Source organism: Microcebus murinus, unplaced genomic scaffold (genome assembly GCF_040939455.1).
Source record: "Microcebus murinus isolate Inina unplaced genomic scaffold, M.murinus_Inina_mat1.0 scaf006_hap2_Mmur4.0, whole genome shotgun sequence".
NCBI classification, from domain to species: Eukaryota; Metazoa; Chordata; class Mammalia; order Primates; family Cheirogaleidae; genus Microcebus; species Microcebus murinus.
This window is the reverse complement of record NW_027438952.1, coordinates 442,582-464,297: the sequence shown is the minus strand read 5'-3', so window position 1 is coordinate 464,297 and position 21,716 is coordinate 442,582. Positions and strand designations below refer to the sequence as shown.

Here is a 21,716-nt window from a genome sequence, read left to right as displayed (position 1 = left end):
GGACGTACACGCAGCTCTCCATGTCGGATTCCGGGGCTCTCTGTCCTGCCCGAAGGCCCAGCTGGCCTGCGGGTCCTTAGAGTGGCAAAAACCTCCGAAAACTGAGATTGAGGGTCCGGTGGGTGTCTGCACTTTTGTGCTGGGCACCCCAGGGAGGCCCGGGGGCTGGCTGGACAACGTGGTCTGCTGGGCGGGGGGGTTGGAGGAGCAACTGATGCCCTTTGCACTTTGGGTAGCAAGAGTCTGAGGTGTCTCTGAGCCCTGTGCCCTGTGGGGGGGGGCCGGGGGGGAGGAGGAGGAGCAGGAGGAGGAGGAGGTGGGAAGGGCCGGGGCCTGCAGTCCTGTTCCCGGGGTGGCACGGCAAGTGGCTTCTTCCACAGGCTGCTTGGCCTGGGCTCCCTGCACCTGGGCCTTTGGAGGACCGGCCCTGTGCTTGCCAACACTTCCTGCAGGGACCCAGAGCTGGGAGGTGGCATCTCTCAGCCCTGGGTCGGGCAGAGCCCCAGCGGGCCATGCCCACAACCTCTCTCAGCACCGGTCCCCCAGAAGGCTCCTTTGGGACCAGGATTCTCTTGCGGTGACTCTTTAAGGTCTGGCCCCTGGATGGAGGGGCACCAGGAGTAGAGGAGCAGGAAGGGGAAGGGGGTGGCCGTGCGAGGGGACACTTTGAGGCCAAGTCCCAGCTTCAGCCTGATCCTCCTGGGAACCCCGCTCTGAGACAAGGAGCCGGGCTTCGCATTCCCACAGCAGCCAGTCGTGGGCTGAGGACACCTGGGGCGTTGGGAACTCCCTGGCTTCTCCTTGGTTTAACGTCTAGAGCTGCTTGTGAATCGCGCCGCCACACACACCCGAGCGCAGGTGTCTTCCGCACAGACTGCGGGCCTCGCTCTTCTGAATGCCGCTAGCTCGCCACCCACCCACGGGTGAACCTGGTCAGGGTGCTTTCTCTCAGGGGCAGACTCTTTTCCGGGCGGGCTACCGGTGTCTCTGTTTGCTCGTTTCTTTCTTCCATTTCGGGAAAGTCTTCCTTGCTGGGTGTGGAAATCTCCTATGCCTTCCCTCGCCTATTCTGTCAGCTTTAAAATTCTCTTTCAGTTGCCACCCTCACAGATGGATTAGGAAACTCTTTCCGGTGCACTCATTAGTGAAATGACCTCCAGGAAGCTGGAATCCAATATCTAATGGCCGATTTTTAGCGAGTCCACACGCCAGGGTGGTCGGGGTCCAATGCAGCCCCGGCCAGGCCCAGGCCCCTTGGACTAGGACACGGAGGAGGGTCCCGGCCCCCACGAAGCGGTGCCGGCAGTTCTCCACGGGCTTGGGCGTTTTCCAGAGGTAGGAGATGGAGGGGACTGATTTCTTCAGCGCCCCCCAAACCACGCCACCCCACCCCACCCATGGGACACATCCCCAGAGAGAGACGCCCCATACACTGGCTGTGCCCCAGCCCTGGCCCGGGGGAATAGGCGGCAGCCCACCCACAGGGCGAGGGGGGGGCGCAGCTGAAAGGGGTTGTGGGGGAGGGCGGCCCCTGGCTGGGGTCAAAGGGCGAGCGTCCCGCGCGTGCGCAGTCAGCGGCAGGCAGCGACGCGCTGGGGGTGGGCAGCGGGTAGGTGAAGGAGGCCGGGCGAGGAGACGAGGGGGGCTGGGAGGGCTCCACCTTGGCGAGTCCAGCCGTGGAGGCGCATCTTGTGTGAGTGTGAGTGAGTGTGAGTGTGTGTGTGTGTGTATAGAGAGACAGCCCCCCGCCCCGCCCCGCCCCGCCCATCACCCCCGTCCCTGGGAGCCCGGGGGACCCGGCCAGCGAACTCAAACGGCCCGGCCCGGCGCGGGGCCTGGGGCGGGAGGCGGCGGCGGGGAAGCCCAGAGAGGCTCGGCTTCTCGAGCGGGGCAGGGGCGCCCTCCGCCGCCGTCTAGGGCCACACCACCCTGAACGCCCCCGATCTCGTCTGGTCTCGGAAGCTAAGCAGGGTCGGGCCTGGTTAGTACTTGGATGGGAGACCGCCTGGGAATACCGGGTGCCACAGGCTGCTGCTTTTTTTTTTTTTTTTTGCCTCTTGTTCTGTCCCCTTTCTGGGAGCGCGGCGGCGGCCCGGGGTGGGGGTCACCCCCACCCTCAGCGCCCGCCCGCGGTGCCTGGCGCCCCAGCCCGCACCGTGGGGCCTCCTCTTGTCCCAAGCCGTGACACCGCGGCCACGCGGCAGCATGCGTGGCATCTGGACTGTCAGGTCTCAGACCAAAGGTCTGCTCTGTGGGAACCGACACGCTGGAGGAAACCTTGAGAGTCTGAGAGGGGAGGGAGTTCCAGAAGAAGGCCAGGATGTCATTTTGAGGGAGTATGTGACCAGAACTCGTCCCGTTGCTTTTGGGGTTCTATGGGCTACACGCAGGAATCTTTGGTGGTGGCACCTGATGTTGGGGGATCCGGAGTCACACCCAGACCTGCTCCACAGGCCTCCTTTTACTTTTCTCTTCGGATTCATTATTTTTAAAAAGTGTCTCTTACCTCTAGGATTGCATTTTCTTTTCTCTCTCTCTTCAAGCAGATGATGGGAGTACAAGTATTCAGGTGACATGTGTTGCCCGTGCCCCCCTCCCCCCTGTGTTCTTTTTTTTTTTTTTTGAGACAGAGTCTCGTTTTGCTGCCCAGGCTAGAGTGAGTGCCATGGCGTCAGCCTAGCTCACAGCAACCTCAATCTCCGGGCTCAAGCAATCCTGCTGCCTCAGCCTCCCGAGTAGTTGGGACTACAGGCATGCACCACCACGCCCGGCTGTGTTTTTCTATATATATTAGTTGGCCAATTAATTTCTCTCTATTTTTAGTAGAGACGGGGTCTCGCTCTTGCTCAGGCTGGTTTCGAACTCCTGACCTGGAGCAATCCGCCCGCCTCGGCCTCCCAGAGAGCTAGGATTACAGGCGTGAGCCACCGCGCCCGGCCCCCCCTGTGTTCTTATTCATATACCTCTCATGTTGTTCCAGCGTATTGTGGGGGTACCAATGTTAAGGTCGGGTGCCTTGCCCTCTCCAAGCCTCCCCCCTCGGGTCAGAGCTTCAAGTGCGCCCATCCCCCAGTCGGTGCGCACCCACCCCATGCCTAATGGATGTGTATGCCCCTCCCCTCCCCCCACCCGCCCGACACCCACCCGATGAAGGTGACTCCTCTCTGTCCACTTAGGCGTCCATCCGTTCGTACCAATTTGCTGGTGAGCGTGCTCACGTGGTGCTCGTGTGTCCATTCTTGGGATACCTGGCTTACTGGAACGGGTTCCAGCTCTGGCCAGGAGAACACGAGAGGCGCCCTCTCACCGCTGCTCCTCACAGCCGAATGGCACTCCGTGGTGTCCACGCGCCACATTTTATTGATGCACTCCTGGATGGATGGGCACTCGGGTCGCTTCCACGTCTTTGGGATTGTGAATTGTGCCCTAACTGTCACCCTAACCCTTACCCAGCCCCCGTCTCCTCTGCCCCTGCCTGACGCACTCCTCCCCGGCCAGACCCGTCACTGTCCTGGGCCCCCGCCTGACCGGCTCCTCCCCGCCCGGCCGGTCACCGTCCTCTGCCCCTGCCTGACACGCTCCTTCCCGCCCGGCCTCTCACCGTCCTCGGCCCCTGCCTGACCGGCTCCTCCGTCGCCTGGGCCTTCCAAGGGCTTGGTGTGGATGCTGCTTCCAGGAAGCCCTCCAGAAACCCGGCAGCAGGGTGGCCGCAGCAGTCTCCAGCAGCCGTCCCTAAGTCGCGTGAGTGCGGGGGACGTGCCCCCGCTGTGCCGCGGGGGCCCAGCCTGGTGTCTTCCCTGAGGCCCTGCGGCTGCCGGCTGGGCTGCCGCTCCCCGCAAGGGGAGAGCCGCGGAGGTGGGGACCGCCTCCTGATGGGGACGTACACGCAGCTCTCCACGTCGGATTCCGGGGCTCTCTGTCCTGCCCGAAGGCCCAGCTGGCCTGCGGGTCCTTAGAGTGGCAAAAACCTCCGAAAACTGAGATTGAGGGTCCGGTGGGTGTCTGCACTTTTGTGCTGGGCACCCCAGGGAGGCCCGGGGGCTGGCTGGACAACGTGGTCTGCTGGGCGGGGGGGTTGGAGGAGCAACTGATGCCCTTTGCACTTTGGGTAGCAAGAGTCTGAGGTGTCTCTGAGCCCTGTGCCCTGTGGGGGGGGCCGGGGGGGAGGAGGAGGAGCAGGAGGAGGAGGAGGTGGGAAGGGCCGGGGCCTGCAGTCCTGTTCCCGGGGTGGCAGGGCAAGTGGCTTCTTCCACAGGCTGCTTGGCCTGGGCTCCCTGCACCTGGGCCTTTGGAGGACCGGCCCTGTGCTTGCCAACACTTCCTGCAGGGACCCAGAGCTGGGAGGTGGCATCTCTCAGCCCTGGGTCGGGCAGAGCCCCAGCGGGCCATGCCCACAACCTCTCTCAGCACCGGTCCCCCAGAAGGCTCCTTTGGGACCAGGATTCTCTTGCGGTGACTCTTTAAGGTCTGGCCCCTGGATGGAGGGGCACCAGGAGTAGAGGAGCAGGAAGGGGAAGGGGGTGGCCGTGCGAGGGGACACTTTGAGGCCAAGTCCCAGCTTCAGCCTGATCCTCCTGGGAACCCCGCTCTGAGACAAGGAGCCGGGCTTCGCATTCCCACAGCAGCCAGTCGTGGGCTGAGGACACCTGGGGCGTTGGGAACTCCCTGGCTTCTCCTTGGTTTAACGTCTAGAGCTGCTTGTGAATCGCGCCGCCACACACACCCGAGCGCAGGTGTCTTCCGCACAGACTGCGGGCCTCGCTCTTCTGAATGCCGCTGGCTCGCCACCCACCCACGGGTGAACCTGGTCAGGGTGCTTTCTCTCAGGGGCAGACTCTTTTCCGGGCGGGCTACCGGTGTCTCTGTTTGCTCGTTTCTTTCTTCCATTTCGGGAAAGTCTTCCTTGCTGGGTGTGGAAATCTCCTATGCCTTCCCTCGCCTATTCTGTCAGCTTTAAAATTCTCTTTCAGTTGCCACCCTCACAGATGGATTAGGAAACTCTTTCCGGTGCACTCATTAGTGAAATGACCTCCAGGAAGCTGGAATCCAATATCTAATGGCCGATTTTTAGCGAGTCCACACGCCAGGGTGGTCGGGGTCCAATGCAGCCCCGGCCAGGCCCAGGCCCCTTGGACTAGGACACGGAGGAGGGTCCCGGCCCCCACGAAGCGGTGCCGGCAGTTCTCCACGGGCTTGGGCGTTTTCCAGAGGTAGGAGATGGAGGGGACTGATTTCTTCAGCGCCCCCCAAACCACGCCACCCCACCCCACCCATGGGACACATCCCCAGAGAGAGACGCCCCATACACTGGCTGTGCCCCAGCCCTGGCCCGGGGGAATAGGCGGCAGCCCACCCACAGGGCGAGGGGGGGGCGCAGCTGAAAGGGGTTGTGGGGGAGGGCGGCCCCTGGCTGGGGTCAAAGGGCGAGCGTCCCGCGCGTGCGCAGTCAGCGGCAGGCAGCGACGCGCTGGGGGTGGGCAGCGGGTAGGTGAAGGAGGCCGGGCGAGGAGACGAGGGGGGCTGGGAGGGCTCCACCTTGGCGAGTCCAGCCGTGGAGGCGCATCTTGTGTGAGTGTGAGTGAGTGTGAGTGTGTGTGTGTGTGTATAGAGAGACAGCCCCCCACCCCGCCCCGCCCCGCCCCGCCCCGCCCATCACCCCCGTCCCTGGGAGCCCGCGGGACCCAGCCAGCGAACTCAACCGGCACGGCCCGGCGCGGGGCCTGGGGCGGGAGGCGGCGGCGGGGAAGCCCAGAGAGGCTCGGCTTCTCGAGCGGGGCAGGGGCGCCCTCCGCCGCCGTCTAGGGCCACACCACCCTGAACGCCCCCGATCTCGTCTGGTCTCGGAAGCTAAGCAGGGTCGGGCCTGGTTAGTACTTGGATGGGAGACCGCCTGGGAATACCGGGTGCCACAGGCTGCTGCTTTTTTTTTTTTTTTTTGCCTCTTGTTCTGTCCCCTTTCTGGGAGCGCGGCGGCGGCCCGGGGTGGGGGTCACCCCCACCCTCAGCGCTCGCCCGCGGTGCCTGGCGCCCCAGCCCGCACCGTGGGGCCTCCTCTTGTCCCAAGCCGCGACACCGCCGCCACGCGGCAGCATGCGTGGCATCTGGACTGTCAGGTCTCAGACCAAAGGTCTGCTCTGTGGGAACCGACACGCTGGAGGAAACCTTGAGAGTCTGAGAGGGGAGGGAGTTCCAGAAGAAGGCCAGGATGTCATTTTGAGGGAGTATGTGACCAGAACTCGTCCCGTTGCTTTTGGGGTTCTATGGGCTACACGCAGGAATCTTTGGTGGTGGCACCTGATGTTGGGGGATCCGGAGTCACACCCAGACCTGCTCCACAGGCCTCCTTTTACTTTTCTCTTCGGATTCATTATTTTTAAAAAGTGTCTCTTACCTCTAGGATTGCATTTTTTTTTCTCTCTCTTTTCAAGCAGATGATGGGAGTACAAGTATTCAGGTGACATGTGTTGCCCGTGCCCCCCTCCCCCCTGTGTTCTTTTTTTTTTTTTTTTTTGAGACAGAGTCTCGTTTTGCTGCCCAGGCTAGAGTGAGTGCCATGGCGTCAGCCTAGCTCACAGCAACCTCAATCTCCAGGCTCAAGCAATCCTGCTGCCTCAGCCTCCCGAGTAGTTGGGACTACAGGCATGCACCACCACGCCCGGCTGTGTTTTTCTATATATATTAGTTGGCCAATTAATTTCTTTCTATTTTTAGTAGAGACGGGGTCTCGCTCTTGCTCAGGCTGGTTTCGAACTCCTGACCTGGAGCAATCCGCCCGCCTCGGCCTCCCAGAGAGCTAGGATTACAGGCGTGAGCCACCGCGCCCGGCCCCCCCTGTGTTCTTATTCATATACCTCTCATGTTGTTCCAGCGTATTGTGGGGGTACCAATGTTAAGGTCGGGTGCCTTGCCCTCTCCAAGCCTCCCCCCTCGGGTCAGAGCTTCAAGTGCGCCCATCCCCCAGTCGGTGCGCACCCACCCCATGCCTAATGGATGTGTATGCCCCTCCCCTCCCCCCACCCGCCCGACACCCACCCGATGAAGGTGACTCCTCTCTGTCCACTTAGGCGTCCATCCGTTCGTACCAATTTGCTGGTGAGCGTGCTCACGTGGTGCTCGTGTGTCCATTCTTGGGATACCTGGCTTACTGGAACGGGTTCCAGCTCTGGCCAGGAGAACACGAGAGGCGCCCTCTCACCGCTGCTCCTCACAGCCGAATGGCACTCCGTGGTGTCCACGCGCCACATTTTATTGATGCACTCCTGGATGGATGGGCACTCGGGTCGCTTCCACGTCTTTGGGATTGTGAATTGTGCCCTAACTGTCACCCTAACCCTTACCCAGCCCCCGTCTCCTCTGCCCCTGCCTGACGCACTCCTCCCCCGCCAGGCCCGTCACTGTCCTGGGCCCCCGCCTGACCGGCTCCTCCCCGCCCGGCCGGTCACCGTCCTCTGCCCCTGCCTGACACGCTCCTTCCCGCCCGGCCTCTCACCGTCCTCGGCCCCTGCCTGACCGGCTCCTCCGTCGCCTGGGCCTTCCAAGGGCTTGGTGTGGATGCTGCTTCCAGGAAGCCCTCCAGAAACCCGGCAGCAGGGTGGCCGCAGCAGTCTCCAGCAGCCGTCCCTAAGTCGCGTGAGTGCGGGGGACGTGCCCCCGCTGTGCCGCGGGGGCCCAGCCTGGTGTCTTCCCTGAGGCCCTGCGGCTGCCGGCTGGGCTGCCGCTCCCCGCAAGGGGAGAGCCGCGGAGGTGGGGACCGCCTCCTGATGGGGACGTACACGCAGCTCTCCACGTCAGATTCCGGGGCTCTCTGTCCTGCCCGAAGGCCCAGCTGGCCTGCGGGTCCTTAGAGTGGCAAAAACCTCCGAAAACTGAGATTGAGGGTCCGGTGGGTGTCTGCACTTTTGTGCTGGGCACCCCAGGGAGGCCCGGGGGCTGGCTGGACAACGTGGTCTGCTGGGCGGGGGGGTTGGAGGAGCAACTGATGCCCTTTGCACTTTGGGTAGCAAGAGTCTGAGGTGTCTCTGAGCCCTGTGCCCTGTGGGGGGGGGCCGGGGGGGAGGAGGAGGAGCAGGAGGAGGAGGAGGTGGGAAGGGCCGGGGCCTGCAGTCCTGTTCCCGGGGTGGCACGGCAAGTGGCTTCTTCCACAGGCTGCTTGGCCTGGGCTCCCTGCACCTGGGCCTTTGGAGGACCGGCCCTGTGCTTGCCAACACTTCCTGCAGGGACCCAGAGCTGGGAGGTGGCATCTCTCAGCCCTGGGTCGGGCAGAGCCCCAGCGGGCCATGCCCACAACCTCTCTCAGCACCGGTCCCCCAGAAGGCTCCTTTGGGACCAGGATTCTCTTGCGGTGACTCTTTAAGGTCTGGCCCCTGGATGGAGGGGCACCAGGAGTAGAGGAGCAGGAAGGGGAAGGGGGTGGCCGTGCGAGGGGACACTTTGAGGCCAAGTCCCAGCTTCAGCCTGATCCTCCTGGGAACCCCGCTCTGAGACAAGGAGCCGGGCTTCGCATTCCCACAGCAGCCAGTCGTGGGCTGAGGACACCTGGGGCGTTGGGAACTCCCTGGCTTCTCCTTGGTTTAACGTCTAGAGCTGCTTGTGAATCGCGCCGCCACACACACCCGAGCGCAGGTGTCTTCCGCACAGACTGCGGGCCTCGCTCTTCTGAATGCCGCTGGCTCGCCACCCACCCACGGGTGAACCTGGTCAGGGTGCTTTCTCTCAGGGGCAGACTCTTTTCCGGGCGGGCTACCGGTGTCTCTGTTTGCTCGTTTCTTTCTTCCATTTCGGGAAAGTCTTCCTTGCTGGGTGTGGAAATCTCCTATGCCTTCCCTCGCCTATTCTGTCAGCTTTAAAATTCTCTTTCAGTTGCCACCCTCACAGATGGATTAGGAAACTCTTTCCGGTGCACTCATTAGTGAAATGACCTCCAGGAAGCTGGAATCCAATATCTAATGGCCGATTTTTAGCGAGTCCACACGCCAGGGTGGTCGGGGTCCAATGCAGCCCCGGCCAGGCCCAGGCCCCTTGGACTAGGACACGGAGGAGGGTCCCGGCCCACACGAAGCGGTGCCGGCAGTTCTCCACGGGCTTGGGCGTTTTCCAGAGGTAGGAGATGGAGGGGACTGATTTCTTCAGCGCCCCCCAAACCACGCCACCCCACCCCACCCATGGGACACATCCCCAGAGAGAGACGCCCCATACACTGGCTGTGCCCCAGCCCTGGCCCGGGGGAATAGGCGGCAGCCCACCCACAGGGCGAGGGGGGGGCGCAGCTGAAAGGGGTTGTGGGGGAGGGCGGCCCCTGGCTGGGGTCAAAGGGCGAGCGTCCCGCGCGTGCGCAGTCAGCGGCAGGCAGCGACGCGCTGGGGGTGGGCAGCGGGTAGGTGAAGGAGGCCGGGCGAGGAGACGAGGGGGGCTGGGAGGGCTCCACCTTGGCGAGTCCAGCCGTGGAGGCGCATCTTGTGTGAGTGTGAGTGAGTGTGAGTGTGTGTGTGTGTGTATAGAGAGACAGCCCCCCGCCCCGCCCCGCCCCGCCCATCACCCCCGTCCCTGGGAGCCCGGGGGACCCGGCCAGCGAACTCAACCGGCCCGGCCCGGCGCGGGGCCTGGGGCGGGAGGCGGCGGCGGGGAAGCCCAGAGAGGCTCGGCTTCTCGAGCGGGGCAGGGGCGCCCTCCGCCGCCGTCTAGGGCCACACCACCCTGAACGCCCCCGATCTCGTCTGGTCTCGGAAGCTAAGCAGGGTCGGGCCTGGTTAGTACTTGGATGGGAGACCGCCTGGGAATACCGGGTGCCACAGGCTGCTGCTTTTTTTTTTTTTTTTTGCCTCTTGTTCTGTCCCCTTTCTGGGAGCGCGGCGGCGGCCCGGGGTGGGGGTCACCCCCACCCTCAGCGCCCGCCCGCGGTGCCTGGCGCCCCAGCCCGCACCGTGGGGCCTCCTCTTGTCCCAAGCCGCGACACCGCGGCCACGCGGCAGCATGCGTGGCATCTGGACTGTCAGGTCTCAGACCAAAGGTCTGCTCTGTGGGAACCGACACGCTGGAGGAAACCTTGAGAGTCTGAGAGGGGAGGGAGTTCCAGAAGAAGGCCAGGATGTCATTTTGAGGGAGTATGTGACCAGAACTCGTCCCGTTGCTTTTGGGGTTCTATGGGCTACACGCAGGAATCTTTGGTGGTGGCACCTGATGTTGGGGGATCCGGAGTCACACCCAGACCTGCTCCACAGGCCTCCTTTTACTTTTCTCTTCGGATTCATTATTTTTAAAAAGTGTCTCTTACCTCTAGGATTGCATTTTTTTTTCTCTCTCTTTTCAAGCAGATGATGGGAGTACAAGTATTCAGGTGACATGTGTTGCCCGTGCCCCCCTCCCCCCTGTGTTCTTTTTTTTTTTTTTTTTTGAGACAGAGTCTCGTTTTGCTGCCCAGGCTAGAGTGAGTGCCATGGCGTCAGCCTAGCTCACAGCAACCTCAATCTCCAGGCTCAAGCAATCCTGCTGCCTCAGCCTCCCGAGTAGTTGGGACTACAGGCATGCACCACCACGCCCGGCTGTGTTTTTCTATATATATTAGTTGGCCAATTAATTTCTTTCTATTTTTAGTAGAGACGGGGTCTCGCTCTTGCTCAGGCTGGTTTCGAACTCCTGACCTGGAGCAATCCGCCCGCCTCGGCCTCCCAGAGAGCTAGGATTACAGGCGTGAGCCACCGCGCCCGGCCCCCCCTGTGTTCTTATTCATATACCTCTCATGTTGTTCCAGCGTATTGTGGGGGTACCAATGTTAAGGTCGGGTGCCTTGCCCTCTCCAAGCCTCCCCCCTCGGGTCAGAGCTTCAAGTGCGCCCATCCCCCAGTCGGTGCGCACCCACCCCATGCCTAATGGATGTGTATGCCCCTCCCCTCCCCCCACCCGCCCGACACCCACCCGATGAAGGTGACTCCTCTCTGTCCACTTAGGCGTCCATCCGTTCGTACCAATTTGCTGGTGAGCGTGCTCACGTGGTGCTCGTGTGTCCATTCTTGGGATACCTGGCTTACTGGAACGGGTTCCAGCTCTGGCCAGGAGAACACGAGAGGCGCCCTCTCACCGCTGCTCCTCACAGCCGAATGGCACTCCGTGGTGTCCACGCGCCACATTTTATTGATGCACTCCTGGATGGATGGGCACTCGGGTCGCTTCCACGTCTTTGGGATTGTGAATTGTGCCCTAACTGTCACCCTAACCCTTACCCAGCCCGTCTCCTCTGCCCCTGCCTGACGCACTCCTCCCCGGCCAGGCCCGTCACTGTCCTGGGCCCCCGCCTGACCGGCTCCTCCCCGCCCGGCCGGTCACCGTCCTCTGCCCCTGCCTGACACGCTCCTTCCCGCCCGGCCTCTCACCGTCCTCGGCCCCTGCCTGACCGGCTCCTCCGTCGCCTGGGCCTTCCAAGGGCTTGGTGTGGATGCTGCTTCCAGGAAGCCCTCCAGAAACCCGGCAGCAGGGTGGCCGCAGCAGTCTCCAGCAGCCGTCCCTAAGTCGCGTGAGTGCGGGGGACGTGCCCCCGCTGTGCCGCGGGGGCCCAGCCTGGTGTCTTCCCTGAGGCCCTGCGGCTGCCGGCTGGGCTGCCGCTCCCCGCAAGGGGAGAGCCGCGGAGGTGGGGACCGCCTCCTGATGGGGACGTACACGCAGCTCTCCACGTCAGATTCCGGGGCTCTCTGTCCTGCCCGAAGGCCCAGCTGGCCTGCGGGTCCTTAGAGTGGCAAAAACCTCCGAAAACTGAGATTGAGGGTCCGGTGGGTGTCTGCACTTTTGTGCTGGGCACCCCAGGGAGGCCCGGGGGCTGGCTGGACAACGTGGTCTGCTGGGCGGGGGGGTTGGAGGAGCAACTGATGCCCTTTGCACTTTGGGTAGCAAGAGTCTGAGGTGTCTCTGAGCCCTGTGCCCTGTGGGGGGGGGCCGGGGGGGAGGAGGAGGAGCAGGAGGAGGAGGAGGTGGGAAGGGCCGGGGCCTGCAGTCCTGTTCCCGGGGTGGCACGGCAAGTGGCTTCTTCCACAGGCTGCTTGGCCTGGGCTCCCTGCACCTGGGCCTTTGGAGGACCGGCCCTGTGCTTGCCAACACTTCCTGCAGGGACCCAGAGCTGGGAGGTGGCATCTCTCAGCCCTGGGTCGGGCAGAGCCCCAGCGGGCCATGCCCACAACCTCTCTCAGCACCGGTCCCCCAGAAGGCTCCTTTGGGACCAGGATTCTCTTGCGGTGACTCTTTAAGGTCTGGCCCCTGGATGGAGGGGCACCAGGAGTAGAGGAGCAGGAAGGGGAAGGGGGTGGCCGTGCGAGGGGACACTTTGAGGCCAAGTCCCAGCTTCAGCCTGATCCTCCTGGGAACCCCGCTCTGAGACAAGGAGCCGGGCTTCGCATTCCCACAGCAGCCAGTCGTGGGCTGAGGACACCTGGGGCGTTGGGAACTCCCTGGCTTCTCCTTGGTTTAACGTCTAGAGCTGCTTGTGAATCGCGCCGCCACACACACCCGAGCGCAGGTGTCTTCCGCACAGACTGCGGGCCTCGCTCTTCTGAATGCCGCTGGCTCGCCACCCACCCACGGGTGAACCTGGTCAGGGTGCTTTCTCTCAGGGGCAGACTCTTTTCCGGGCGGGCTACCGGTGTCTCTGTTTGCTCGTTTCTTTCTTCCATTTCGGGAAAGTCTTCCTTGCTGGGTGTGGAAATCTCCTATGCCTTCCCTCGCCTATTCTGTCAGCTTTAAAATTCTCTTTCAGTTGCCACCCTCACAGATGGATTAGGAAACTCTTTCCGGTGCACTCATTAGTGAAATGACCTCCAGGAAGCTGGAATCCAATATCTAATGGCCGATTTTTAGCGAGTCCACACGCCAGGGTGGTCGGGGTCCAATGCAGCCCCGGCCAGGCCCAGGCCCCTTGGACTAGGACACGGAGGAGGGTCCCGGCCCACACGAAGCGGTGCCGGCAGTTCTCCACGGGCTTGGGCGTTTTCCAGAGGTAGGAGATGGAGGGGACTGATTTCTTCAGCGCCCCCCAAACCACGCCACCCCACCCCACCCATGGGACACATCCCCAGAGAGAGACGCCCCATACACTGGCTGTGCCCCAGCCCTGGCCCGGGGGAATAGGCGGCAGCCCACCCACAGGGCGAGGGGGGGGCGCAGCTGAAAGGGGTTGTGGGGGAGGGCGGCCCCTGGCTGGGGTCAAAGGGCGAGCGTCCCGCGCGTGCGCAGTCAGCGGCAGGCAGCGACGCGCTGGGGGTGGGCAGCGGGTAGGTGAAGGAGGCCGGGCGAGGAGACGAGGGGGGCTGGGAGGGCTCCACCTTGGCGAGTCCAGCCGTGGAGGCGCATCTTGTGTGAGTGTGAGTGAGTGTGAGTGTGTGTGTGTGTGTATAGAGAGACAGCCCCCCGCCCCGCCCCGCCCCGCCCATCACCCCCGTCCCTGGGAGCCCGGGGGACCCGGCCAGCGAACTCAACCGGCCCGGCCCGGCGCGGGGCCTGGGGCGGGAGGCGGCGGCGGGGAAGCCCAGAGAGGCTCGGCTTCTCGAGCGGGGCAGGGGCGCCCTCCGCCGCCGTCTAGGGCCACACCACCCTGAACGCCCCCGATCTCGTCTGGTCTCGGAAGCTAAGCAGGGTCGGGCCTGGTTAGTACTTGGATGGGAGACCGCCTGGGAATACCGGGTGCCACAGGCTGCTGCTTTTTTTTTTTTTTTTTGCCTCTTGTTCTGTCCCCTTTCTGGGAGCGCGGCGGCGGCCCGGGGTGGGGGTCACCCCCACCCTCAGCGCCCGCCCGCGGTGCCTGGCGCCCCAGCCCGCACCGTGGGGCCTCCTCTTGTCCCAAGCCGCGACACCGCGGCCACGCGGCAGCATGCGTGGCATCTGGACTGTCAGGTCTCAGACGAAAGGTCTGCTCTGTGGGAACCGACACGCTGGAGGAAACCTTGAGAGTCTGAGAGGGGAGGGAGTTCCAGAAGAAGGCCAGGATGTCATTTTGAGGGAGTATGTGACCAGAACTCGTCCCGTTGCTTTTGGGGTTCTATGGGCTACACGCAGGAATCTTTGGTGGTGGCACCTGATGTTGGGGGATCCGGAGTCACACCCAGACCTGCTCCACAGGCCTCCTTTTACTTTTCTCTTCGGATTCATTATTTTTAAAAAGTGTCTCTTACCTCTAGGATTGCATTTTCTTTTCTCTCTCTCTTCAAGCAGATGATGGGAGTACAAGTATTCAGGTGACATGTGTTGCCCGTGCCCCCCTCCCCCCTGTGTTCTTTTTTTTTTTTTTTTGAGACAGAGTCTCGTTTTGCTGCCCAGGCTAGAGTGAGTGCCATGGCGTCAGCCTAGCTCACAGCAACCTCAATCTCCGGGCTCAAGCAATCCTGCTGCCTCAGCCTCCCGAGTAGTTGGGACTACAGGCATGCACCACCACGCCCGGCTGTGTTTTTCTATATATATTAGTTGGCCAATTAATTTCTCTCTATTTTTAGTAGAGACGGGGTCTCGCTCTTGCTCAGGCTGGTTTCGAACTCCTGACCTGGAGCAATCCGCCCGCCTCGGCCTCCCAGAGAGCTAGGATTACAGGCGTGAGCCACCGCGCCCAGCCCCCCCTGTGTTCTTATTCATATACCTCTCATGTTGTTCCAGCGTATTGTGGGGGTACCAATGTTAAGGTCGGGTGCCTTGCCCTCTCCAAGCCTCCCCCCTCGGGTCAGAGCTTCAAGTGCGCCCATCCCCCAGTCGGTGCGCACCCACCCCATGCCTAATGGATGTGTATGCCCCTCCCCTCCCCCCACCCGCCCGACACCCACCCGATGAAGGTGACGCCTCTCTGTCCACTTAGGCGTCCATCCGTTCGTACCAATTTGCTGGTGAGCGTGCTCACGTGGTGCTCGTGTGTCCATTCTTGGGATACCTGGCTTACTGGAACGGGTTCCAGCTCTGGCCAGGAGAACACGAGAGGCGCCCTCTCACCGCTGCTCCTCACAGCCGAATGGCACTCCGTGGTGTCCACGCGCCACATTTTATTGATGCACTCCTGGATGGATGGGCACTCGGGTCGCTTCCACGTCTTTGGGATTGTGAATTGTGCCCTAACTGTCACCCTAACCCTTACCCAGCCCCCGTCTCCTCTGCCCCTGCCTGACGCACTCCTCCCCGGCCAGACCCGTCACTGTCCTGGGCCCCCGCCTGACCGGCTCCTCCCCGCCCGGCCGGTCACCGTCCTCTGCCCCTGCCTGACCGGCTCCTCCGTCGCCTGGGCCTTCCAAGGGCTTGGTGTGGATGCTGCTTCCAGGAAGCCCTCCAGAAACCCGGCAGCAGGGTGGCCGCAGCAGTCTCCAGCAGCCGTCCCTAAGTCGCGTGAGTGCGGGGGACGTGCCCCCGCTGTGCCGCGGGGGCCCAGCCTGGTGTCTTCCCTGAGGCCCTGCGGCTGCCGGCTGGGCTGCCGCTCCCCGCAAGGGGAGAGCCGCGGAGGTGGGGACTGCCTCCTGATGGGGACGTACACGCAGCTCTCCACGTCGGATTCCGGGGCTCTCTGTCCTGCCCGAAGGCCCAGCTGGCCTGCGGGTCCTTAGAGTGGCAAAAACCTCCGAAAACTGAGATTGAGGGTCCGGTGGGTGTCTGCACTTTTGTGCTGGGCACCCCAGGGAGGCCCGGGGGCTGGCTGGACAACGTGGTCTGCTGGGCGGGGGGGTTGGAGGAGCAACTGATGCCCTTTGCACTTTGGGTAGCAAGAGTCTGAGGTGTCTCTGAGCCCTGTGCCCTGTGGGGGGGGGCCGGGGGGGAGGAGGAGGAGCAGGAGGAGGAGGAGGTGGGAAGGGCCGGGGCCTGCAGTCCTGTTCCCGGGGTGGCACGGCAAGTGGCTTCTTCCACAGGCTGCTTGGCCTGGGCTCCCTGCACCTGGGCCTTTGGAGGACCGGCCCTGTGCTTGCCAACACTTCCTGCAGGGACCCAGAGCTGGGAGGTGGCATCTCTCAGCCCTGGGTCGGGCAGAGCCCCAGCGGGCCATGCCCACAACCTCTCTCAGCACCGGTCCCCCAGAAGGCTCCTTTGGGACCAGGATTCTCTTGCGGTTACTCTTTAAGGTCTGGCCCCTGGTTCGAGGGGCACCAGGAGTAGAGGAGCAGGAAGGGGAAGGGGGTGGCCGTGCGAGGGGACACTTTGAGGCCAAGTCCCAGCTTCAGCCTGATCCTCCTGGGAACCCCGCTCTGAGACAAGGAGCCGGGCTTCGCATTCCCACAGCAGCCAGTCGTGGGCTGAGGACACCTGGGGCGTTGGGAACTCCCTGGCTTCTCCTTGGTTTAACGTCTAGAGCTGCTTGTGAATCGCGCCGCCACACACACCCGAGCGCAGGTGTCTTCCGCACAGACTGCGGGCCTCGCTCTTCTGAATGCCGCTAGCTCGCCACCCACCCACGGGTGAACCTGGTCAGGGTGCTTTCTCTCAGGGGCAGACTCTTTTCCGGGCGGGCTACCGGTGTCTCTGTTTGCTCGTTTCTTTCTTCCATTTCGGGAAAGTCTTCCTTGCTGGGTGTGGAAATCTCCTATGCCTTCCCTCGCCTATTCTGTCAGCTTTAAAATTCTCTTTCAGTTGCCACCCTCACAGATGGATTAGGAAACTCTTTCCGGTGCACTCATTAGTGAAATGACCTCCAGGAAGCTGGAATCCAATATCTAATGGCCGATTTTTAGCGAGTCCACACGCCAGGGTGGTCGGGGTCCAATGCAGCCCCGGCCAGGCCCAGGCCCCTTGGACTAGGACACGGAGGAGGGTCCCGGCCCCCACGAAGCGGTGCCGGCAGTTCTCCACGGGCTTGGGCGTTTTCCAGAGGTAGGAGATGGAGGGGACTGATTTCTTCAGCGCCCCCCAAACCACGCCACCCCACCCCACCCATGGGACACATCCCCAGAGAGAGACGCCCCATACACTGGCTGTGCCCCAGCCCTGGCCCGGGGGAATAGGCGGCAGCCCACCCACAGGGCGAGGGGGGGGCGCAGCTGAAAGGGGTTGTGGGGGAGGGCGGCCCCTGGCTGGGGTCAAAGGGCGAGCGTCCCGCGCGTGCGCAGTCAGCGGCAGGCAGCGACGCGCTGGGGGTGGGCAGCGGGTAGGTGAAGGAGGCCGGGCGAGGAGACGAGGGGGGCTGGGAGGGCTCCACCTTGGCGAGTCCAGCCGTGGAGGCGCATCTTGTGTGAGTGTGAGTGAGTGTGAGTGTGTGTGTGTGTGTATAGAGAGACAGCCCCCCGCCCCGCCCCGCCCCGCCCATCACCCCCGTCCCTGGGAGCCCGGGGGACCCGGCCAGCGAACTCAAACGGCCCGGCCCGGCGCGGGGCCTGGGGCGGGAGGCGGCGGCGGGGAAGCCCAGAGAGGCTCGGCTTCTCGAGCGGGGCAGGGGCGCCCTCCGCCGCCGTCTAGGGCCACACCACCCTGAACGCCCCCGATCTCGTCTGGTCTCGGAAGCTAAGCAGGGTCGGGCCTGGTTAGTACTTGGATGGGAGACCGCCTGGGAATACCGGGTGCCACAGGCTGCTGCTTTTTTTTTTTTTTTTTGCCTCTTGTTCTGTCCCCTTTCTGGGAGCGCGGCGGCGGCCCGGGGTGGGGGTCACCCCCACCCTCAGCGCCCGCCCGCGGTGCCTGGCGCCCCAGCCCGCACCGTGGGGCCTCCTCTTGTCCCAAGCCGTGACACCGCGGCCACGCGGCAGCATGCGTGGCATCTGGACTGTCAGGTCTCAGACCAAAGGTCTGCTCTGTGGGAACCGACACGCTGGAGGAAACCTTGAGAGTCTGAGAGGGGAGGGAGTTCCAGAAGAAGGCCAGGATGTCATTTTGAGGGAGTATGTGACCAGAACTCGTCCCGTTGCTTTTGGGGTTCTATGGGCTACACGCAGGAATCTTTGGTGGTGGCACCTGATGTTGGGGGATCCGGAGTCACACCCAGACCTGCTCCACAGGCCTCCTTTTACTTTTCTCTTCGGATTCATTATTTTTAAAAAGTGTCTCTTACCTCTAGGATTGCATTTTCTTTTCTCTCTCTCTTCAAGCAGATGATGGGAGTACAAGTATTCAGGTGACATGTGTTGCCCGTGCCCCCCTCCCCCCTGTGTTCTTTTTTTTTTTTTTTTGAGACAGAGTCTCGTTTTGCTGCCCAGGCTAGAGTGAGTGCCATGGCGTCAGCCTAGCTCACAGCAACCTCAATCTCCGGGCTCAAGCAATCCTGCTGCCTCAGCCTCCCGAGTAGTTGGGACTACAGGCATGCACCACCACGCCCGGCTGTGTTTTTCTATATATATTAGTTGGCCAATTAATTTCTCTCTATTTTTAGTAGAGACGGGGTCTCGCTCTTGCTCAGGCTGGTTTCGAACTCCTGACCTGGAGCAATCCGCCCGCCTCGGCCTCCCAGAGAGCTAGGATTACAGGCGTGAGCCACCGCGCCCGGCCCCCCCTGTGTTCTTATTCATATACCTCTCATGTTGTTCCAGCGTATTGTGGGGGTACCAATGTTAAGGTCGGGTGCCTTGCCCTCTCCAAGCCTCCCCCCTCGGGTCAGAGCTTCAAGTGCGCCCATCCCCCAGTCGGTGCGCACCCACCCCATGCCTAATGGATGTGTATGCCCCTCCCCTCCCCCCACCCGCCCGACACCCACCCGATGAAGGTGACTCCTCTCTGTCCACTTAGGCGTCCATCCGTTCGTACCAATTTGCTGGTGAGCGTGCTCACGTGGTGCTCGTGTGTCCATTCTTGGGATACCTGGCTTACTGGAACGGGTTCCAGCTCTGGCCAGGAGAACACGAGAGGCGCCCTCTCACCGCTGCTCCTCACAGCCGAATGGCACTCCGTGGTGTCCACGCGCCACATTTTATTGATGCACTCCTGGATGGATGGGCACTCGGGTCGCTTCCACGTCTTTGGGATTGTGAATTGTGCCCTAACTGTCACCCTAACCCTTACCCAGCCCCCGTCTCCTCTGCCCCTGCCTGACGCACTCCTCCCCGGCCAGACCCGTCACTGTCCTGGGCCCCCGCCTGACCGGCTCCTCCCCGCCCGGCCGGTCACCGTCCTCTGCCCCTGCCTGACACGCTCCTTCCCGCCCGGCCTCTCACCGTCCTCGGCCCCTGCCTGACCGGCTCCTCCGTCGCCTGGGCCTTCCAAGGGCTTGGTGTGGATGCTGCTTCCAGGAAGCCCTCCAGAAACCCGGCAGCAGGGTGGCCGCAGCAGTCTCCAGCAGCCGTCCCTAAGTCGCGTGAGTGCGGGGGACGTGCCCCCGCTGTGCCGCGGGGGCCCAGCCTGGTGTCTTCCCTGAGGCCCTGCGGCTGCCGGCTGGGCTGCCGCTCCCCGCAAGGGGAGAGCCGCGGAGGTGGGGACCGCCTCCTGATGGGGACGTACACGCAGCTCTCCACGTCGGATTCCGGGGCTCTCTGTCCTGCCCGAAGGCCCAGCTGGCCTGCGGGTCCTTAGAGTGGCAAAAACCTCCGAAAACTGAGATTGAGGGTCCGGTGGGTGTCTGCACTTTTGTGCTGGGCACCCCAGGGAGGCCCGGGGGCTGGCTGGACAACGTGGTCTGCTGGGCGGGGGGTTGGAGGAGCAACTGATGCCCTTTGCACTTTGGGTAGCAAGAGTCTGAGGTGTCTCTGAGCCCTGTGCCCTGTGGGGGGGGGCCGGAGGGGAGGAGGAGGAGCAGGAGGAGGAGGAGGTGGGAAGGGCCGGGGCCTGCAGTCCTGTTCCCGGGGTGGCACGGCAAGTGGCTTCTTCCACAGGCTGCTTGGCCTGGGCTCCCTGCACCTGGGCCTTTGGAGGACCGGCCCTGTGCTTGCCAACACTTCCTGCAGGGACCCAGAGCTGGGAGGTGGCATCTCTCAGCCCTGGGTCGGGCAGAGCCCCAGCGGGCCATGCCCACAACCTCTCTCAGCACCGGTCCCCCAGAAGGCTCCTTTGGTACCAGGATTCTCTTGCGGTGACTCTTTAAGGTCTGGCCCCTGGATGGAGGGGCACCAGGAGTAGAGGAGCAGGAAGGGGAAGGGGGTGGCCGTGCGAGGGGACACTTTGAGGCCAAGTCCCAGCTTCAGCCTGATCCTCCTGGGAACCCCGCTCTGAGACAAGGAGCCGGGCTTCGCATTCCCACAGCAGCCAGTCGTGGGCTGAGGACACCTGGGGCGTTGGGAACTCCCTGGCTTCTCCTTGGTTTAACGTCTAGAGCTGCTTGTGAATCGCGCCGCCACACACACCCGAGCGCAGGTGTCTTCCGCACAGACTGCGGGCCTCGCTCTTCTGAATGCCGCTGGCTCGCCACCCACCCACGGGTGAACCTGGTCAGGGTGCTTTCTCTCAGGGGCAGACTCTTTTCCGGGCGGGCTACCGGTGTCTCTGTTTGCTCGTTTCTTTCTTCCATTTCGGGAAAGTCTTCCTTGCTGGGTGTGGAAATCTCCTATGCCTTCCCTCGCCTATTCTGTCAGCTTTAAAATTCTCTTTCAGTTGCCACCCTCACAGATGGATTAGGAAACTCTTTCCGGTGCACTCATTAGTGAAATGACCTCCAGGAAGCTGGAATCCAATATCTAATGGCCGATTTTTAGCGAGTCCACACGCCAGGGTGGTCGGGGTCCAATGCAGCCCCGGCCAGGCCCAGGCCCCTTGGACTAGGACACGGAGGAGGGTCCCGGCCCCCACGAAGCGGTGCCGGCAGTTCTCCACGGGCTTGGGCGTTTTCCAGAGGTAGGAGATGGAGGGGACTGATTTCTTCAGCGCCCCCCAAACCACGCCACCCCACCCCACCCATGGGACACATCCCCAGAGAGAGACGCCCCATACACTGGCTGTGCCCCAGCCCTGGCCCGGGGGAATAGGCGGCAGCCCACCCACAGGGCGAGGGGGGGGCGCAGCTGAAAGGGGTTGTGGGGGAGGGCGGCCCCTGGCTGGGGTCAAAGGGCGAGCGTCCCGCGCGTGCGCAGTCAGCGGCAGGCAGCGACGCGCTGGGGGTGGGCAGCGGGTAGGTGAAGGAGGCCGGGCGAGGAGACGAGGGGGGCTGGGAGGGCTCCACCTTGGCGAGTCCAGCCGTGGAGGCGCATCTTGTGTGAGTGTGAGTGAGTGTGAGTGTGTGTGTGTGTGTATAGAGAGACAGCCCCCCGCCCCGCCCCGCCCCGCCCATCACCCCCGTCCCTGGGAGCCCGGGGGACCCGGCCAGCGAACTCAAACGGCCCGGCCCGGCGCGGGGCCTGGGGCGGGAGGCGGCGGCGGGGAAGCCCAGAGAGGCTCGGCTTCTCGAGCGGGGCAGGGGCGCCCTCCGCCGCCGTCTAGGGCCACACCACCCTGAACGCCCCCGATCTCGTCTGGTCTCGGAAGCTAAGCAGGGTCGGGCCTGGTTAGTACTTGGATGGGAGACCGCCTGGGAATACCGGGTGCCACAGGCTGCTGCTTTTTTTTTTTTTTTTTGCCTCTTGTTCTGTCCCCTTTCTGGGAGCGCGGCGGCGGCCCGGGGTGGGGGTCACCCCCACCCTCAGCGCCCGCCCGCGGTGCCTGGCGCCCCAGCCCGCACCGTGGGGCCTCCTCTTGTCCCAAGCCGCGACACCGCGGCCACGCGGCAGCATGCGTGGCATCTGGACTGTCAGGTCTCAGACCAAAGGTCTGCTCTGTGGGAACCGACACGCTGGAGGAAACCTTGAGAGTCTGAGAGGGGAGGGAGTTCCAGAAGAAGGCCAGGATGTCATTTTGAGGGAGTATGTGACCAGAACTCGTCCCGTTGCTTTTGG

General features: G+C 63.1%; 6 non-coding genes across 6 annotated transcripts; all 6 read left to right on the top strand.

The window, feature by feature from the left end:
• Positions 1-1,911: 1,911 nt before the first annotated feature.
• LOC142866479 (5S ribosomal RNA) lies at positions 1,912-2,030 on the top strand. The gene has a single exon (XR_012916460.1). It is a non-coding gene; the product is annotated as a 5S ribosomal RNA (ribosomal RNA).
• A 3,766-nt stretch (positions 2,031-5,796) lies between these two features.
• Positions 5,797-5,915, top strand: LOC142866478 (5S ribosomal RNA). Its single transcript, XR_012916459.1, has one exon. It is a non-coding gene; the product is annotated as a 5S ribosomal RNA (ribosomal RNA).
• Positions 5,916-9,675: 3,760 nt separating this feature from the next.
• Positions 9,676-9,794, top strand: LOC142866477 (5S ribosomal RNA). The gene has a single exon (XR_012916458.1). It is a non-coding gene; the product is annotated as a 5S ribosomal RNA (ribosomal RNA).
• Positions 9,795-13,552: 3,758 nt separating this feature from the next.
• LOC142866475 (5S ribosomal RNA) lies at positions 13,553-13,671 on the top strand. Its single transcript, XR_012916456.1, has one exon. It is a non-coding gene; the product is annotated as a 5S ribosomal RNA (ribosomal RNA).
• A 3,711-nt stretch (positions 13,672-17,382) lies between these two features.
• LOC142866474 (5S ribosomal RNA) lies at positions 17,383-17,501 on the top strand. Its single transcript, XR_012916455.1, has one exon. It is a non-coding gene; the product is annotated as a 5S ribosomal RNA (ribosomal RNA).
• Positions 17,502-21,258: 3,757 nt separating this feature from the next.
• On the top strand, positions 21,259-21,377 carry LOC142866473 (5S ribosomal RNA). Its single transcript, XR_012916454.1, has one exon. It is a non-coding gene; the product is annotated as a 5S ribosomal RNA (ribosomal RNA).
• The last annotated feature ends 339 nt before the right edge of the window (positions 21,378-21,716 follow it).